Source organism: Trichosurus vulpecula, chromosome 8, assembly GCF_011100635.1.
Source record: "Trichosurus vulpecula isolate mTriVul1 chromosome 8, mTriVul1.pri, whole genome shotgun sequence".
Classification (NCBI taxonomy): domain Eukaryota; kingdom Metazoa; phylum Chordata; class Mammalia; order Diprotodontia; family Phalangeridae; genus Trichosurus; species Trichosurus vulpecula.
Genome location: NC_050580.1, coordinates 75259127 through 75280049, shown reverse-complemented (window position 1 = coordinate 75280049; position 20923 = coordinate 75259127). Strand labels below are relative to the sequence as shown.

The following is a 20923-nucleotide window of genomic DNA, read 5'->3' as shown; positions in this document are numbered from 1 at the left end:
GGGGGGAGGAGGGAGAGGGGAAAGAGGAGGGTGAATGGTACAGGTTCAATATTAGGGAGAGATAATGAACAACTATTGTTCCAGGAAGGGCCAAAAAAAGCCTGGGAAGGGATAATAGTGAATGAGGGTGTGTTGGCAGGCAAAATGGGCTCCTTAGCACTTAGTTCAACAAGTGCCCTTGAATAGTTTGGCTTTTGTTCCATTTGAGTAATTTAGTGTATTTCATTGAGCCTTACTAGGTGCTAAGCCCCAGGTCCAAACCCCTATTAGGTGTAAAACCTTAGTGGGTGTGGATTGGCAACTAAGGTGGGGCCCAAGGTGGGGCTAACTCCAGGGAGGGCCTAGTTTACATGTCTGGGAGAGCAGAGGCCCTTAGACCACGTGGGTTTAAGTTGCCTCTTTGTGATGATTCTAGGTCACGTGGGTGACGCTGATGCTGAAAAAGATATAAAAACCAGGGGTTGGCTGTCTATTCCTTGGAGCTCTTTGCTGTAGCAGTGGTGGTGTGGGTAACTCTGGGCCAGCCCTTGTTCCGAGCTCCTGGGGCTGAACCTAGATGTTGGTAACTATGAATCTGTATTTGGTCTGTCTGTTGATGTTTGTACTTTGTTTGTAATTTGCTCTGAAGTTCAGGGTGCTGGTTTTTTCCCTGAACTAAGTGAATGATATTTGTGTGCCGAATTAAAGTAAGCCTGTCAACCCCTTCCCCTTGCTTTCCTTAGTTAAGCAGATCAAAAGAATCTGTGCTGTTGGCGGCTTTCTGGGTGCTGGCTGTGGGTGGATCTTACACCCCCACAGAAGCTGCTACCCGGATTGTTGAAACAGAGGGTCCAGAGGAGACTTATGGAACTAGAATAGATGGAATTCACAGTGACGCATGGTGTCCATGGAGCTTCTTAAAGAACATCATGCTCTGGGGTCTGGAGCTAAAGAACCAGCCTGGGAACTCTGTTTGGCACTATGGGGCAGCCTGAGCACATTTTGCTAAGGACCTAAGTCAGGTTTTCATCAATGTGCCAAAAAAAAGCTCTTATGGTTCTTTCCATTACCACAGATACTGTAATGACGAATGCTTGTTGGCTAACTGATTAATGAAACATGTCAGTTGTCAGTGAAATGTGTTTCTAAATTCCAGGTTCACAAGCTAATTTAAGTGACTTGTTTCAAATGTCTGGGGAGAAAAGGGCTACAAGGATTTACTTGTAGGGATCAAGCTGGATGATTTTGAAAGTGAAAATCTGTATTTATTCTATTATTTAGCTTTCTAATTATCTAAAAAAACCAAGTTATTTGCAGCTTAGCATAATGAAACAATTGCTATTTTATTTACATGTCTAATGAGATGAATATCAAAGAAGAATTCCTGATTCGGCACTGCTGTGTTAACATAGACTATTCATTTAAGAAAATGATTTAATACTAAAATTAAGCAACTTTTGTTCATTTAAGAAAACATTAAATACTAAAACAAGGACATGAGAAAGGAACATAGTAAAGCAAAAACTAAAAACAGAGCCATCACCAAAATTGTAGAGCTGGAGTAGTCTGTCACAAGTTTTAACTCGACTTGCCTAGGACTCCTGAAACTCCTCATTCTTTAGAAAGCATTTTGCACAAACACATTCTCTACACAGATATGCCTAGGTCACAAAAATATTACTACTTAGAGGTCATAAAACATCTTGCTAAAAGAAAACCATAAAAGGCTAGTTAGCTTATTCCTGAGAGTGAAGTCTGTTCACTCACTGCTCTATCCCTCTACTTCTCAGTTCTTTCCCAGGCCATCCGCCTCTGCACTGGCTACACTCTCTCCCTTTTCCAACATCGAAAACTTTTCCCAGTCAATCAGCATTTATTAAGTACCTACTAAGTGCCAGACACTGTAGTAAGGACTGGGGATACAAAAAAAGACAAAAGGCTGTCCCTGCTCCCAAGGAGGGTAACATCTAATGGGGGAGACAGCGTGCAAACAAATATATACAAAGCAAGCTGTCTATAGGATAAATAGGAAATAATTAACAGAGGAAACGTCCTGGGATTAAGAGGGATCCGAAAAGGCCTGGTGAGTTAGTTCAGTTCTGCACTGTCTTTTTCTTAGGTCCCTTGTCCTTTCATCCTATGAAAAGGTTTCATCCCTCCAAACCCCAGTTTTGGATCACTCCCACCATCTTCTGTCTTCACTACTCACATGCTGCCGTACAAAGCTACAGAAAAATCACAGGGGCAGCAACGTGGCAAAGTGAGTAGAGCACCAGCCCGGGAGTCAGAAGGACCTGAGTTCAAATCAGGCCTCAGACACTTGACACACTAACTAGCTCTGTGACCTTGGGCAAGTCACTTAAGCCCAACTGCAGTGCCTTCCCCCCTTCAAAAAAAAAAAAAAAGAAAAATCATGAAACCATGCTGATTGGATCCACCATAAATTTATGCTGTGTCATCTCAAATGGGTCCTCACTGCAGCAAGGCAATAGTTTGACACTTCCCTAATTAATTCACTCTTCCACTCACCACAGTGGCTATTCCAAACCTTTTTATCCCTCCTCAAACCTCCTAAGCTCCTGAGAATCCTGGATCATATTTCACAAGAGCTTCTTCTTCTTTCCTCTACATCTAACAGTAATCTGATGCCTTACAGTACAGTGAATTGAGCAACCAAGGCCTGGAATCAGGAACTCCTGAGTTCAAATCCAGCCTCAAACACTCCCTAGTTGTGTGACCCTGAAAAAGTCATAACCTCTGGTTTCCGCAATTTCCTGGTCTCCCATATCCAATTTGTGACCAAGTCCTGTGGATTTTACCCTTATAACTCCTCTTACATACACCCCCTTCTCTTTTTAGACACTGCTACCACCCTGGTACAATGTCACCTCACTCTGGAGTCCTACAGTAGTCTGCTGGTTGGTCTCCCTGCCACAAGTCTCTCCTCATTCATCTGTCCTCTACTTTGTCAAAGGGATATTCCTAAGAGCAAGTCTGACCTTTCCATCCCCTATTTAAAAATTCCAGTAGCTCCTGATAATCTGAAGAAGCAAAAATAAAGGCTTTCAAAGTCCTTTGTAACTTGGCCCCTTGATAGCTTTCCAATTTTCTTACACCTTACTCTCCTCCACCTAGTCTGCAGTGCTAGCCTTCTTTGCTGTTCATTGTACATGACCTCCACCTCCTGGCTCTGATCATTTTCATTGGCTGTCCTTCATATCCAGAACTTTTTCCCTCCTCATCTCTCCCCCCTACCTTCCCTGGCTTCCTTCAAGCCTCAGCTAAAGTCCCACCTTCTACAAAAAAAAAAAAACAAACAAAAACAACAACAACAACAACTAGGTGGTACAGTAGATAAGAGCACTCAGCCTAGAATCAAGAAAACCTGAATTCAAATCTGGCCTCAGCCACTGACTAGTTGTATGACCTTGGGCAAGTCACTTAACCTTTGTTTCCGTTTCCTCACTTGTAAAATGGGGATAATAAGAGCACCTATTTCCTAATGTTGTTGTGAGGATCAAATGGGATAATAATTTTAAAGCACAGTGCCTGGCCATAGGAGGTGCTAAATGTTAACTATTCTTATTATTAAGAAGCCTTTCCTCCAAGATTATCCCCAGCCTGTCCTGTTGATCTTGTGTGTCCATAGTTACTTTCATGTTGTCTCCACCATTAGACGGTAAGCTCCCTGAGACCAGGGATGTCCCCCACTGTCCAGTGCTTAGCCTATCATAGGTGATTAATAAAGGCTGGTTGACTAACTGAGGATCTTTCATTCACCCACTACATACAATCACTGCTAAACTCTGCTCATTCTACCCGATCTTGATCGGACCCAATCTCCCATCTTACAAGTTCATTTTCCTCTCCAAAAGCTTAAAGTTCAAGGCTCAATTAGCTTCAAAGGCTCCAATACCTCTAGTATAAATTAGAAATTCCTATTTGGCCCTGTTTAAAGTCCTTCACATTTCGGTTCCTGCCTACCTTTTAGGGCTGATTAGATATTATTCAGCTACATTCTTGCTCTTCCCTTCACACATTTCATCTCCTACCTCTACACCTTTGCACAGACTATCCTTTCACCTAGAAGGCTTCACTCCTCACCTCCACTCTTGGAACCTCCAGCTTTCTTATTAAGGACTCCACTTAAGCAGCATCTCCTTCAAGGGGCCTCTTCTGACTCTCCCATTATTGGTCCCTTTCTCAGTTAATTTACTTTGTAGATGCTCTGTATTTACTCATCTATGAACTTGTTCTATCACTTTAACAGAACACAAATTCCTGTGAGGCAGACACTAATTTTTGTAGTGCTTAGCATAGGCCCTGGGGCATAGTAAATGCATAACTGGTTTTTGATTGATCAATACTTTTTAAACAATAGTTCTAATAATAATAAGTTAACATTTATATGGTACTTACTACGTGCCAGGTACTGTGATAAGCACTTCACAATTATTATCTCACTTGGTCCCCACAGTCACTCTGGGGAACAGTTGCTATTGACCCCATTTTACAGATGAGAAAACTGAGAAAACAGAGGTGAAGTGACTTGACCAAGATAATACAGCTGGTAAGTGTCTGAGGCAGAATTTAAACCCAGATCTTCCTGATTCTAGTCCCCACCTCTCTTATCCATTGACTGAGTTACCTAGCTGCCAAGAGACAATGACCAAACTGATTTCCCTTTATAAAACAAAATAAAAACTTGGGGAGGAGTGACTAAGGAGGTTAAGAATCATTATGGAAATCTAGATCTAGAATCCTGGTTCTGATTTGGGCAAATTTTGAGATCTGGGGTTTGGTTTTAAATCTGTAAAGTTAAGGAAGCTGGATTAGATAATCTTTCATCTTTTTAGCTCTAAAACTCCAGGATTCTCCCATTTCATTATAGAATATGGTCATTAAAAATGGCTCTATAGACCCAGTAAATTTTTTTTCCTTAATTTTTAAAGTTCCTTTGGGTCCTAAATCCAACAGGATATTAGACCCGAAAATGTTGTTTGGATCAATGAAGAAAATTCACTACTCTTAAAAATCCATTAAAATTTTATCTTTTGTGTAACTTAAGTGTCTTCTAGAAAAATCCATTTATTTGACTCTTTTTGTGCCTTTTAAACTCCCTGAGTCCACTTCTTGAACAAAAACTGTATTAAATTACAGTTAAAGCTACAAAGTTCCAGCACACTCTTACTTAGCAATCAGAAACCAGCAACACAGAGACAAAAGATCCAATTGGGTTTCTCACAGGAAAACAAGAAACTAAAAAAGTTAACAACTACCTAAGTTTACACAGAAGTTTTGTCAGACCAACTCAAAAATCCAACCCAGATTAAATACTAAAAATGTTAAACATTAAAAATGTTAAACATTATCCTCATTTTGAAAGGAGGTAACTAATTATACAAATAAAAACAACTGATTTATCTAGACAAACTAATCTAGGCCTCCAATCTAACTTCCGGCCTAAAACTCCTTTCACTAGGCCAACCACCCTCTAAATAGAACTGTAAAATGATTTGCTATTCCATGCTCCAAATATGAGTTTGATTTGATAACCAGTTCTAGCTCTCTGACCCCCAAATACAGCAGATTTCTTGTTTTTCTTAAAACACCTCGGAGGGAAAATGTGGCTTTGCAGAAAAAAAAAAGGTTTCTTTCCAAATTGTGGCAGTTCAAAACCCAAAATATCAAGTACCACATGACTGAAAAAAGGTCTGGCTAAATAACTAATAAACTAACTAAATAAAAACTAAATAAAATGTACTGAAATGTTACTTCTCTAGTTAAATGAATATAAAGTTCAAGGATAAAGAGACAAATGCATGGGGGGAAATGAAGTGCAGTTTATTTCTCTGGGTCTCTTACTAAGATGGTCCTAAAAGTAAAAGGCAATGCTAGAAACATACTACATGGTTCTCTTCTTTCCCGGCAGGTTTTCATTTCATCACCATTACCAGTGTTTCCTGTGCTAGGCACTAAAAGGGCGGATTCAGAAAGTGCATGCATACCCCTCCCCACTCCACCACCCTTAACTCCTAAAAAGAAACTGTAAGGAAGAGTCCAGAGATCAGAGATAAATGGTGACAGTGGCAGGTAACTGATCACTGACAGTGATTTGGGAGCATTCCGACCATTGCAAGGTTTAAGTTTCTCAGTTATTTCCCTCACCATCCCTCACCTCGGAGTTTGCTTTAACTGGGCCTTGGGTCCTCCTCCTTTCTTGGGCAGTGGAAATCTTATCAGTTCGGCATGATTCTTAAGGAGGGCAGGGTGCCAAAGAACAGAGAGCTAGGAAAGTATTTTTCCTACCAATCTATTCCAGGCCTGACTCTGCAACCCCCAGTGGTACCTGTAGCTTCAGAAATAAGGAGGGTAGAGTCTGTGAGTCTCTTCCCCACAGGTCCAGAATCCCTCTCACTCCCCTCAAAGTCCCCCCACATCCAGGGAATAGGGTCTTCATTCTCCAGCTCCAATATTTCCATATGAATAGCCCAGAGTCCCAGAGGCTATCTCAGCTTGGCTGCTTCCAAAGGGTGGAGCTGGAATACTACCATTAGTGGAAGAGGAAGAACAACTGCTTACATAGCGAGCCTTTCTTATCCATTTCAGTTATCATTTCCTGGTTCTCTTACCGGTGAAAAAGATTTTTATTTTAAAAGAAAGATGTTTTTAAATGAGGGCTACTACATGGGGCTAATCCATGCCTTTCCTGTCTCCAAAGAAATCTTGGTGGCCTCCAGAGGCCTTGGTTTCCCCTCCCTCCTTTAAAACATTCAGCTCAGCAGTCTCTGGAACCAACAAATAGAATTTCTGCTTTGAGGAATTAGGCGGAAATGGAAGCAACCCCAGGGGGGAAAAAGTCTGACCATGCCAAGTGACCTGGGAGGGGCTCTCTACTAACACCAAGTTGTATGTTTGGAAGCAGTTTTCCCTCTCCACAGCCCCTCACCCACCCTTTCCCCAATTATTCAATGGGGTACATATGACCACCAAATGTTCTGAATTTTTCTGGACAGGTCTGATTTCAATAAAGTACTTTTAATAAAATTTTGCAACAACAACATCAATCCAAGTGTTCTGATTTGAGGTTTGTAAAATATAGTCATAGGTAGTCATTTAAACATCCCCTATGGTTCAGTTTTTCCACTGGTCAAGTGAAGAGTGAGTTGTCATAGTACAAAAAGCAAAGGAAGATCTCTAAGGTTCCTTCCAGCCCTAAATCCTACTATCCTGTGAATATTTATTATTATTACAGCATTGCCCTAGGGGCTGGGAACCTAGCACCCCATGCAGATTTACTAAATTTTAACTGAATTCAACAAGTTCCCACTAGGGCAAACATGAATGTCAGATTTTATGAATATGTGTTGCAAAACAACAATGTGACAATCTCAACAGTCAGTTCTAGATTATCCTGCAAGGTCACAAAGTACATAAATGCCACCTTCCCACTACCACTCCTGCCCACCTACCCCAATCTTGTTTCAACATCCTGATTAATTTAATATTAGGTTTAATTTAATTTAATATTAGGTCCCTTCTGCTCCTTCCTCTACCAAATTACTGATTAAAAAAATGATCCGTCACTGAAATCAGTTTAACATGCTAAAAAGGAATCCCCAACACAACACATATTTAGCAACTGTTATCTCACCACATGCTTATGAGGCAGAGATGGCAAATAATTCTGGTCTAGATTTAGTGCATATCCTCCCTCTACCAGACTGAATTCTAAATCCCCGTTTTATGTTTCACCACACCTCTCCAACAAGCTTAACCCAGCCCCCACTACTTTCCTTTAGAACTCCAGAAAGTATTTCTTCCCTTTTGGAGAAAGTTTATCTAGTGTGCTCTTAGCATTGTAGTTCACAATCCTGTCTAGTCTTAAAGTGTTAAAGGCCTCTTCTCAGATTTTCAAACACCAAAATCAAATCCATAACGCACAGCTCTAAATCCTGGGGAAGGGGTACAGGAGTGGAGGGAAGAGGATACTTCTCTGGCTAGTTTTCCCCAATAACTGCCCCTCCCCTAAAGCTGGCCAAAAATCCAATGGTAAAATCCCTAAGAGGATTCCCATGTCTGGTAACTTGCATCAGTTTCATATTTCTATTTCTTATGGTTCCTCCCTCCCTGGACAGCACTTCGTAGACAACCAGAAAGTTAACTGGAAAAAGTCCCAGGTTTCTGATATACTCACAGTTAGGTTTCATTTTGTCATGGTGATAAGTTTAATCCAATCAACAGCTAGTTCAGTCCTTTTCAGTACTCCATGACACCAGGCAGTTTTACTTAGCAAATTTGTGGGGTTTTTTGTTTATTTTTCTTTAGGTCCTTAAACATACAAGGATCCCTTAAATTAAAATATTGACATGTGTAATAGGGTGAAGATACTTTTTAAATAAACCATTTCATTTAGATCATATTCAAGCTCAGATGATTCTGACTAGTCACTGGAATAACACAAGTTTGTATCTGAATTTTAAAACTCAGCTATATCAGATTTTATTTTCATTGCATCTTAATGACATCAGTATCTTCATTTTACAGGTTAGGAAAACTGAGCTAGAGATAGGTTAAAAAAATCTGAACCAGGTTTCCCAATTTCCAAATCAGACCAAGTTTCTTGCAAAACCACACACACACACACACACACACACACACACACACACACAGAGTTAAACAATGAGCAGTTTGGGTAACAAAAGTATTTTTCTGGCTGCCAGAGAAAGGCAAGAACATTCCTAGCATTATATGTACAAGTTTAACAATTAAGATATTGCTAATGAAAAACTCCTTGAGGGCAGAGTGTTTTTTTCCCTCCATTTTGCTTTTTCCTTTTGAAGGAATTCCCCAGGAATCATTTATTAACTCTATGCTGCTGATTCTCAAATATACCTATCCTGTCCCAACCTCTCTCTATACCTCTAATCTCACATCTCCAACCGCCTTTCTTTCAGACTAAGTATGTCCAAAACAGAGCTCACTTCCTACCTTCCCTGTTACTGAGGGAGGCAACGCCATCCCTCCCAGTCCCTCAGGTTGTCGCCCTGAATTTCTCACTCTCTCTCACCACCCCCAGCCCAATCTGTTGCCAAAATCTGTGTATCTCACCTCTGCTAAATTTCTTCCCTCAGACTCTGACATCACCACCACTCCAATACAGGCTCTCATCACCTTGTACCTGGAGTACTGCAATAGTCCCCTGGTGGATCTGCTTGCTTCAAGTCTCTCCCCACTCCAACCCATCCTCCATTCAGCCACCAAAGTGATTTTCTCAAAGACCAGATCCAATCATGTCACACACATCCCCCCCCTCCCAACAAATTCCATTGGCTCCTGATTACTTCCAAGAATAAATGCAAAATTTTCTTTGGAGCATTCAAATTCCTTCATAATCCAGCCCTCTCCTACCTTTCAAATCTTCTTACACCTCACTCCCCCAACAGGTATTCTTCAATCGGGGACACTGGTGTCCTGGCGATTCCATGAATAAAAAACTCCATCTCTTGGCTCCAGGCATTTTCTGTCTTCCATTCCTGGAATACTCTCCCTCACCGCTCCAACTGCTGACCTCCCTGACTTCCTTTAAGTTCCAACTAAAATCCCACCTTCTACAGGAAGCCTTTTCCAACCCCTCTTAATTCCAGTTAATTAATTTCAGTTAATTACTCCTATTTATCCTGTATGTAGCTGGCTTTGTATGCATTTGTTTGCATGTTGTCTCCCTCATTAGATTGTAAACTCCTAGAGGGCAGAGACTGTCCTTTGCTTTTTTGCATCTCCAGTGTTTAGCAAAGTGCCTGTGTGACACAGAGTAGGTGGTTAATAAATGTTTATTGATTACTATGTACCAAGCACTAAAGATTTTTAAAAAGTTAAAGTAATCCCAGTCTAAGGTGTTTACATTCTATTGGGGGAGAAAACAAGTACACAAATAGGCATATATACAAGATACAGGCAGAGGAGAAACAAATGAACCTAAATAGGGAATTCTGGCATTAGCCTCAGAAACCAGCAGAATCCCTGTCACGTGGAAGGCAACAAGGATCCTTTCCATAGGATCATCCACATTCCAAGCCCTGCCCTAGGCCTGGGTTTTTGGGGGGAGGGGTGGAAATAGGATGTGGGGAAAACAGATACTACTCAAAAGCAGCCCAACCTCCTATAATGAAGAGGGCTAGGATTAAGAGGTTGGGTGGGGCTCAAATCCCACCTCTGACATTTACTTTGGCAAGCCACAATCTTTTTGAGGCTCAGTTTCCTCATCTGAAAAATGTGGATAATAACACTTAAAATATCTACCTCACTGGGTTATTATGAAATCAGATGAAATAGTTCACATAAAATGAAAAGTTTAAAGTATCATATAAATGCCATATATTATCACCATTATTATTATATGATCTCATCAATTCCCATGGATTCAATCAATGATCACTTCTATGTAGATGACTCTCAACTCTAAATATCCAGACTTTATCTCTTCCCTGAGCTCTAAATTTGTCTCCTATGTCCAATTAGAATATCCAAGTCAAACTGCCCAAAATGGAACTTTTTTGAAGGGAAGGGAATTTTTTCCCTTCAAATCTGCCCTTCCTACTTACCAGTTTCTATTGAGGACATCACCCTTCTTCTGGTTAACTAGTTTCACAAACTTGGAGTCATACTCTAAAATCTTCGTCCTCAACCAGGTCCAATCCAGTTGCCAAGTCTTGTCAATTTTCTCCACAACGTATCTTACATCTGTACTTTTCCCATCACATATCCCCTATTACAGTAGCTTCCTAATTGGACACCCCAGCCCCACCTCCCTTTCAGTCAGTCTCTTGTCTCTAAACTATCCTCCAAAACAGCTCCCATTAGACTCTTCCTGAATCACAGATCCAACCATGTTACACTCTAACTCAAAAATCTTCTGGGGCTCCTTACTGTCACTAAAAGAAAACAAACTCCTCTGTTTTATATTTAAAGCCCTACACAATCTGGACCCAATTTACTTTTCTTCCAGAATTATTTCACATTACTACACTTCACGAATTCTTTCTTCCCCAAATTTTTATTGAAAAAAATGTTTTGCTGATGATGTCTTTTGTTTTTTACAACAGTCATTTCTGGATTTAATACATAAGCTACTCTACCCTGCCTCTTTTCTCCCTATCCCATTCCAAATCAAATCTCTCTCCTAACAAAGACAAAGTTAAGAGAGAACAACAAAAAACAGCAGAGTAAAGACTATAGTCTTGGTAACACTCTGCCCATGGAGCCACTGGCCTCCATTCCCATGTCATCAAATTTCATCCAGCTTTTGCATTTGTCAAACCATAAGCCCATTTTCCAAGGGTTATTCAGTCAGTGAATAAGTATTACATACTCACTATGTCACCAGCATTGAGTTTGGTGTAACAGATACAAAAAGGATACAAGACATACTCTTAGAATTTAGATGTGCATATGAAACATGATGGTGACATAATTTATAATTAAGGAATAACTTATTCTGGTTACTCATGCCCAAAATGGGTATCAGGAAAGGTTAAGTAGGATCTTGACTCTGACACTAGCTGTGTAACTGTGGACAAGTAGTTTAAATTCTCTGAACCTTAATTTTTTCATCTGTAAAATGGCTATATAATGCCAATACCTACCTACCTACCTAACAGGGTTGGTGTGAGGATTAACTGAGATAATAATGTAAGACAATTTTTAAACCTGAAAATGCTATGAGTAAATGTCAATTGAGATCTTATCTCTTTTCTAACATTCAAACAGAAACCAGTAGGAATGAGGATTATTCAATAATTTGGGATATAGGATCCAATAATATCCCATATGGTATATGGGATTCAATAATTTGATGTCAATATGCTTTAAGCTCTTAAGATGGTGTCAGTGATAAAGGAAAGAATATGCCATTTACTACTGAGTATATACCTGATATTAACCAGCCACAAAACACAAACTTCAAAACAAGGGTATATGAATTGCACTATACCACAAACTTCAAATGCTCATGCTATAGGCTTAATTGGATTTTAGGAATTTCCAGTACCTAAGAGCCTTTGCCTCTGTTTTCCAGTCTTACCCAGTCCTGTCCAGACCCCTCCTATCTTTTCCCCCCACTTTTTCCCTTAACAGAATTCACCACAAAATTATCTGTATAGGGAGATCAAGAGGCTTCATACTTAGGCTTAATTTTCTCCTCTTAAAGTAAGGGGGTTGTGCTACATGATCTCTGAGGTCTCTTCCAGGTCTAAGTCTTATAATCTAAGTCTTAGGATAATAAGAATTTCAAGATAAGCCTCTAAACTGGTTATGTAGAAAGTAACTTAATTACAATGGGACATTTCCCCAAAACTCTAGCACCAGTCACCTGGGGTTTTATGTCCACCTAGCTGGTTGCTTTCCCTAATCTTCACTGGGGCTGTTAGGGGGTGCAGTGGATAAGGTGCCAGGCTGGGGTCAGGAAGCCAACTTCCAGGAGTTCAAATCTGGCCTCAGAAAATAGCTCTGTGACCCTGCACAAATCACTTAACCCTGTTTGCCTCAGTTTCCTCATTTGTAAGATGAGTTGGAAATGGCAAACCACTTCAACGTCTCTGCCAAGAAAACCCCAAATCCAATGGGATTACCAACAATCTGACACAACTGAAAGACAACACCAATCTTCATTATCATAAGGATTTAAATGTTTTTTGTACTTGAATTGCCTAGGACATCCCAAATTTCTATGCCCAAATTGTGCCATTCTCACCACTATAGAGCTTTAAGTTTGATGAAGGTTTATTGCCTTCAATCAATCAATCAATCAATCAATCAACAAGCTAAGTAAAAATCTAGTAAGAGAACACCTAGACACCCTGGAATTGTTCAGGTCACTAGGTTAGCCCAAACTATTTATACTTTAGGTTAAAAATAGTAAGAACAGTGAATATTTATATAGTGCTTAAAGATTTGCAAATGCTTTACATACATTATCTTGGTTAAAGATGGAGTCAACAACTCAATGAAGAAAGTGCTGTTATACCAAGCTCTTAGTACAGTGCCTGACACAAAGTAGGGCCTTAATAAATATTATTTACTATTGACTATCCCTATTTTACAGATAAGAAAACTGAGGTCAAGAGACCTTGCCCAAGGTTAACAAAGGTAGTAAGTGTCTGAGGGAGGATTTGAAATCAGATATTCCTGACTCAAAATCCAATATCCTATCAACTATACCACATAGAAGATGGCAGATGTGATATTTGAAAAACTGTGAACAACAGAAGTGCCATAGGGCTGGAGAAAGGCAAATCATGTTCCAATTTTCTAGAAAGGCAAGAAAATAGAACTTGCAAGCTAAAAGCCAACGAATGTAAATTTAATTCCTGGCAAAATTCTAAAATGTATTTAGATATAATAGTGAATATCTAGAAAAGGAAGTGTGGCTTCAGTTAGTACCACACGTTAGACTAATTATATCTTTTTGTTTTTGGACATAGTAACAAAAGTAGTAGGCAAAAGGAATACTGTAGCTACTATTAATCTATATTTTAGCAAAACATTCAATATAGTTTCTCATGCTATTCTGGGGAGAGAAGTACGGGTTAGTGATGAGGACACAGTCTCTGGGAACCCCCTTGAAGCTGCAGTACAGTTTCTGGGAGCCCCCTTGAGTCTTCCAACTGGATCTGGCCTTCCCTTAAGGCCATGGGCCTTGTATCATCACTGGGCCCAAGTCTCTGCCTAGCCTAGCCCTCCATTGTCCAGCTGTTTCCCACCCTTAATCCTGATCAAAATATCTATACCCGAGCTCTGTTATCCTAGCCCTCTATTGTCTGTCATCTCCATGTAGCCTTCAGCTATTTCCCATCTTGGAGTCTGACCTTATCTCAGTCCCATCAAGCTCCTCCTTAGACTCCTCCTCAAATCCCTCCCTAAGCCCCTCCTCTAGTCACCCCAGATCACCCTCCAATCCCTCCCACAATCTTCATGTATATAATCTCCATCTTGCCTCCATGAAGGCGCTCAGATTCAATGTAGTTCGGTAGATTGAATCTGGCCCGCTTTCTTAAGACAACCCATTACGGCAAACCCTTAATAAACTTTGTCTTTTCCCCTTTCTGAGAAGGCTTGAGTTGAATTCTTTTGGCAGGACCTGGCATGTCGGTACTTTGGGGTGTCAAGCACCCCCCAAACCTCTTCAGTAGCAAAACATTCAATATAGTTTCATGCTATTCTGGGGAGAGAAGTATGGGCTAGTTTGTTAAAAACAGAGAGTTCAAGAGGGCACAATGGAAAGGGTATAGGGTTTACACAGACGGCTATGAGAAGTTGAGGAAGGCTGGCCTGGGAAGGAGCTTATGTCTGAGCACTCTACAGGGTGGTCCATAGTACAATTAGGTGATTTAAGAACTGGTTGAATGGCTGCATCCAGAGTAGTTAGTTCCAAGTCAACCTAGAAGGAACCTCAATGCTGTTTAACAGTTTTATCAATGACTTGGATGAAGGCATAATAGATATTCTTATGAAATTTGAAAGATGACACAGAGCAGGAAGAATGTACGAAGAACTGGTATAACAGAGGCAGCACTCAAAAAAGTCTTGGCCAGCTAAAGCTAGATGCAGACCAAATGCCTAAAAAAAGAAACTCAATAAGGACGTATGTAAAGTCTTAACACTTTTTGTTCAAAAAATAAACTTTACAAGTACAAAATATGTTTAGACTGCAATTTGTCTAGAAAAAGATCTGGGGGGTTTTCACAGATTGCAAACTATGTAAAAAGTGTTAACATGTCAGCCAAAAACAAAACCAAAGCAAACCAAACCAAGGTGATCTTGGCCTGTATTACAATATAACTTTAAAACTTTAAGGAGTAAGTAAAGTGATAGTCCCCTGTACTCCATACTCTCTCTTGGTCAGACCACATCTGGAGTATTGTGCTCAATCTGGGCACCACAATTTACGAAGGGCATTGACAAGATGGTATTAAAATAACCTCACTTTGGTCCTCCTACTTCAAATTTCCTTACTCTCTTACTAATCCTCACACCTGCAAAAGTGATATTCCTAAAACCCAAGTCTGATCACAGCATTCCCTTGCCTCATAAGCCTCAATGGCTCCCAAGGGTCTCCAGAATACGATACAGACTCGTCTGTCCCTCAAAGCTCTTCAATAATCTGGCTCCACCTCACTTTTTTAGTCTCATTCTCTTCAGGCACTCTACAGAATAGCCAAACTAGTTTACTAGCTATTCTGCAATATATTGCATTTCCAGGCATTTGTGCAGGCTGTCCCCAAGGCCTGAAAAGGGCTTCCTCCTTACCTTCCTTCTTTTGGATCCCTAAATCCCTTCAAAGCTCAGCTAGAGTGTCATTTTCTATATGAGGCCTTTCCTGATTCCCTAGCCTCCAGCAAATAGAGCTTCCTCCAAAATAATCTGCCAAGTAAACATTTATTAAGCACCTACTCTGTACCAAGCACAGTTTTAAGCACTGGGGATACAAAAGAGGCAAAAACCAGTCCCTTACCTCAAGGCGCTTACAACCTAATGAAGCAGACAACATACATAGAAATATATACAATCCTATAAACAAGATAAATAGGAAATGATTGACAGAGGAAAGTAACTGGAATTAAGAGGGGTTGAGGAAGGCTTGTTGCCTGCAGGATCAAATATAGAATGCGATTTGGCATTCAAAGCCCTTCATAACCTTTTCAATCTTGTTACATCATATTCCTCAACACACTCTTCAATCCAGTGACACTGGCCTCCTAGCCGTTCCACAAACAAGTCACTCTATTTCTCAGCTCTGGGAATTTTCTCTGGCTGTCCCTCATGCCTGGAGCACTCTTCCTCCTCAGCTTTTATTATCAACCTCCCTGGCTTCCTTTAAGTCCCAACTAAAATCCTGCTTTCTACAAGAAGACTTCCCCAATCCCTCTTAATTCCAGAGCCTTCTTTCTGTGAATCTTTTCCTATTTATAGCTTGTTTTGAATATTTTTGTTTGCATGTTGTCTCCTGTAAGCTCCTTGAGGGCAGGGACTGCCTTTTGCCTCTTACTTTGTATCCCTAGCACTCAGCACAGTGCCTAGTACATATTTACATTAATAAATGATGGCCGATTGATTGAACATACAAGTTTATATATAAGTACTTACCAGAAAGGAAAGGACAAAGATGATGAGGCATTAATTAAATTTTACTACTTCAAGGAGTTTACATTCTAATGGAAGAAGAAAGCACATAAAGAGGAGCTCCAAAGGAGGTGGGAAACATAAGGGAAAGGCAGTATGGCAAGGAGATGACTTACGCAGATGTCCAGTTCCCACCAAAATAAAGACAAAAGATAAGGTATAAGTTTACTTCATCAGAGCCTGGGAACCCAGGTAGGGTGTGTGTGTGTAAGGGAAACACTTGACAAGGGACTTCATACAACTGTGAGAAAAGTGCTTTGTACACTTAAAGCACATATAAACCTGAGTTGCTGTTATTTTATTTCCCCTTCTGCTGGTTGATTGTATGTCTATACCTATATTTAAAGCATCATATAACTCTAAGTTATTATTATTTTATTTCCCCTTCTGCTGACTATCCACCTTTACCTGCCTATGCCTACACCTATTTCCCTTGCAAGGAACTGAAGTTTTAAAAGATTTATTTAGCTATTATTGTTTTTCTTGAATAAAGTTTTCTGATCCCTGTCTTTCATTTTAAAAGTGAATAATTTGAATGTTTTATACTTCTCTCACTCAGAAACTAATCAATTTAAAATTGCTTTTACTTGAATATTTTTATATGTACATAATAAACATTATTTTTATATAGAATATTTTCATATTTATCTCATTTCTTTCCTGGGATCAGAGGCTCTTAATTTTTTTTAAAAAGGGGGCTTCTTCCTCAACCTTACTTGACCTGCTACCCTGCTCTAAATAATAATGACAGCTAATATAGTACTTGGACAGTTTACAAATTGATTTCCTCCCAATAAGCCTTCTGTTACTCCCATTTTACAGATAAATAATAGAAGATGAAGAGGTTAAGTGACTCACCCAAAAGTCACAAAGGTCATATAAAAGTGATGGCGCTCCTCCCATGCCTCCTGACTCAAAGTCCAGTGGTCTTTCTTTCATCTTTTAGAGGCCCCCAGTTTGTCCAAGGACATGAAGCTTCTTCATAACTCCTTCTATCCTCTCAAAGTATCACCAGGCCACCAGGGTTGTCATGGAATCCCCATAGCTTCAAGTCTCATAATCACCATTTGGCTTCAGACTATCTTTCCAGAATCCTTTCACATTACTCACCTTCGAGATCTCCATTCCAAGCAAACTGACCCACTTACTACTTGCAGCTCCAACTTTCTTTCATACCTGGAATGAACTCCCTCCATCCCTTCTCTTAGAATTTCTACCTTTCTGCAAGAATTTGCTCAGAAGCCACCTGTTAACCAAAGACTCTTACTTGTTAGTTTACCATATATTAATTTGTATTTACTTATCTGTTTGCTGGCAGGTCTATATTCCCTAGTAGAATGTAAATTTCCTGAGGGCAGGGATTTTTTTTTTCATAAGCCATCCAGCATAGTTTCTTCTACACAGAAGGCTTACCCCCAAAAATCTCCACCCAAAATAGGTTTACCACTTCCAAAAAACTAAAATCTTGGCAACTGGTCCCATCACTTCATGGCAAATGGAGAAAGAAGAGCTGGAAGTGATGAGGGCACAGTCTCTGGGAACCCCCTTGAATCTGGAATACAGTGTCAGATTTTATATTTTTGGGCTCAAAGATGACTGCAGACAGCAACTGCTGCCATGAAATTAAAAGACGCTTGGTTCTTGGAAGGAAAGCTATGGCAAATTTGGAGAGTATATTAAAAAGCAGAGACATCACCTTGCCAACAAAGGTCCATATAGGTTTTTCTAGTAGCAATGTATTGCTATGAGAGTTGTACTCTAAGGAAAGCTGAGTGCCAAAAAAATCAACTCTTTTGAATTGTAGAGAAGGCTTTTGGGAGTCCCTTGGACAGCAAAGAGATCAATTAGTCAATACTTAAAAGACATTAATTCAGGCAATTCACTGGAAGGTCAAATACTGAAACTGAAGCTCCAATACTCTGGCCACCTAATGAGAAGAGGGAACTTACTGGGAAGGATTGAAGGCAAAAAGAAAGGGGGACAGTCAAGGATGAGAAGAATACACAGTGTAACAGAAACAATGAAAATGAACTTGGCCAGATTTCAAGAGACAGTGAAGGATAGAAGGGTCTAGTGTGCTATGGTCCATGGGGTCCATGAAGAGTCAGACACAACTGAACAACAAAACTTCCAAATCCACAACTGATGAAGAATGATGGGGCAAAGGGAGGAATACCATTCATATGCATAAGGAGTCTAATTACAGCCCCAAAGGCTGACTGTTAGGTCAAGCCTAAAATATTGAAGGTTTGAATAGTTCAGCTATGAGTACAGATGACTCTTTGATGAATCCTCTCCCCCTTTAGTATTCCTATAACATTTTTATAAACACTCTACCTTGCAATTTTGGAAAGCTTTACTGTATCTAAATGTTCATTTAAATGAATGAATTCTAAATCTTCACTTGAGAAATTTGTCCTTTCCCATGCCACTCATTAAAATAAACATGTAGAATGGGATGGACTCACCCATAAAATGGAAAAGGAGGGCATAATTCAACAAAATGCTGTTTACAAGAAACACATTTGAAACATCACAGTTAAAATAAGGGGTTGGAGCAAAATCTATTATGCCTCAGATGAACTCAAAAAAGCAACAGTAGCAATCAAGATTTCACAAGGCAACAGCAAAAGTACCTAATTAAAAGAAATAAACAGGGAAATTATATTTTACTTAAAGTTATCACAGTGGATTACTTTTAACACTTAACATTTATGTATCAAATAGCATAGCACCTAAATACTTAAAGGAAAAGCTAGAAATAGATAGTAACACTACATAATATGTGGGGGATCCTCAATATACCCCTTTCAAAGTTAGGAAAAAAAGCAGTTAAGGAAGGACATCAATAGAATTTTAGAAAAATTAATTAAGGTAGACCTCTGGTACTGGCAATTACTGAAAGGAAACTGAAAGGAACACACATATTTCTCAGTTGTTTATGGCACTTTTACAAAAACTGATCATGTATTGGAGTGTATAAATCTCACAATTCTTTACTGACTACAGTGTTATTTAATTAAAGGGCAATATATTAAAAATCAACTAGTAACTAAATGATTTAAGCCTAGCAAATTGGGGGTAGGGAAGGGTTGGCAAAGAATAATTCATAAAAGGATAATTTAAAGATGATAATAATGAAAGAACATATCAAAATTTCTGAAATACAACCAAAGCAGTTGGTACAGGAAAATTTCTATCTCTAAACACCTTAATCAACAAAAGAAAGAAGGGACAGACTAATAATTAATAGATTAATTAATTGCACATGCAACCAGAAAAACTAGAAAAATAAAAAATAAAAAAACTTCAACTAAACATCAAAATGGAAATCATAAAATCAAGGAAGAGAGTTACAAAACTGAAAGGAAGAATGGATTAACAAATAAAAGTAGAAGCTGTTTTATCTTTTTTTGGAGGTAGGATCCTAAATAAAAGATACACTAAATTATCAGTATAAAAAATTCAAAAGGAGAATTCATAAAAAATAAAGAAGAAATAATGGATATAATCAGAAACTATTTTGTATAATTACATGCCAATATGATCAACTATTTAAATAGATTAATATTTACAAAAATATAAAATACATAGATTAACAGAATAAGAAATAGAGAACTTAAGTTACTCAAGAGCAGAAAAAGCAACTGAACATAAACTCCCAAAGGACCAGATGGATCCACGACTGAATTCTATCAAACATTCAAAGAACAATTAATTCTAATATTATACAAACTGAAAATAGAGTAAAAGAAGAGATCCTACAAAATTCTTTCAATGACACAGATACAGTCTTGATACATAAACCAGGAAGAATCCAAACTGAAAAAGAAACTATAGACCAATATCCTTAATGAACACAGATGCAAAAATTTTTAAATAAAAGAAGCTACAGCAACAAAGACTATGATCAGGTCAGATTTGTGTGTATACACACAGACACAGACACAGACACAGACACAGACACACACACACACACACCCCTAAAATGTAGGACTGGTTTAATATGAGAGAAATTATAAACATAAGTACCATATTAATAACAAGAACAAAACAAATAATTATTTTCCCCCAAGAGATGAAGAACAAGCTTAAGACAAAATACAATATCCATTTCTGTTAAAAACATGAAAAAGTATAGGAATAAATAGGACTTTTTCTTAACATGGCAAATAAAATATATATGAAACTAAGAGCTAGCATCATATATAATAGGATAAATCAGAGTCATTTCTAATAAGAGCACGGGGTGAAGCAAGGATGTCCACTATCACCATTTCTATTTTGTATAGTGTTAGAAATGCTACCAATAGCAATAAGACAATGAAAAGAAATTGAGAGAATAAGCATAGGTTAAAAAAAGAAATAAAATTATCACTTTTCTTGCAGATGAAGTGATGGTGGACTTAGAGTGAACCCTAAAAAGTCAACTTGAATTGACTGAAATAATAACTTTGGCAAAGTTGCAAGAGATAAAATAAATCCACACAAATCAGTACTTCTGTATGTTACTAATAACCCAAGAGGAAAAGAAAGAGAAATTCCCTTTGAAATGACTATACAAAGCATAAAATACTTGGGAGTCTACCTATCAAATGCACACAAGTACAAAACAGTTTAGAAATAAAGACTGATGTAAATAATTTGGAGAAATATTAGTTGATCATTTTTAAATCTTCATTTGCCACCAGCTTCTCTGCTTGGTTTTCGACTGCACCACCATCATCATGCCACCCCCCTCCCTTTTTCAGCTTCCTTTTTTTTG

The 20923-nt window shown here is 38.9% G+C and overlaps 1 protein-coding gene across 5 annotated transcripts in view; it reads right to left on the bottom strand.

Annotated features, from left to right (window-relative positions):
- The window catches only part of LOC118828466 (dynamin binding protein), a 109209-nt gene that overhangs the window by 24828 nt on the left and 63458 nt on the right, over positions 1–20923 (bottom strand). The gene's annotated exons all lie outside the window — the stretch shown is intronic.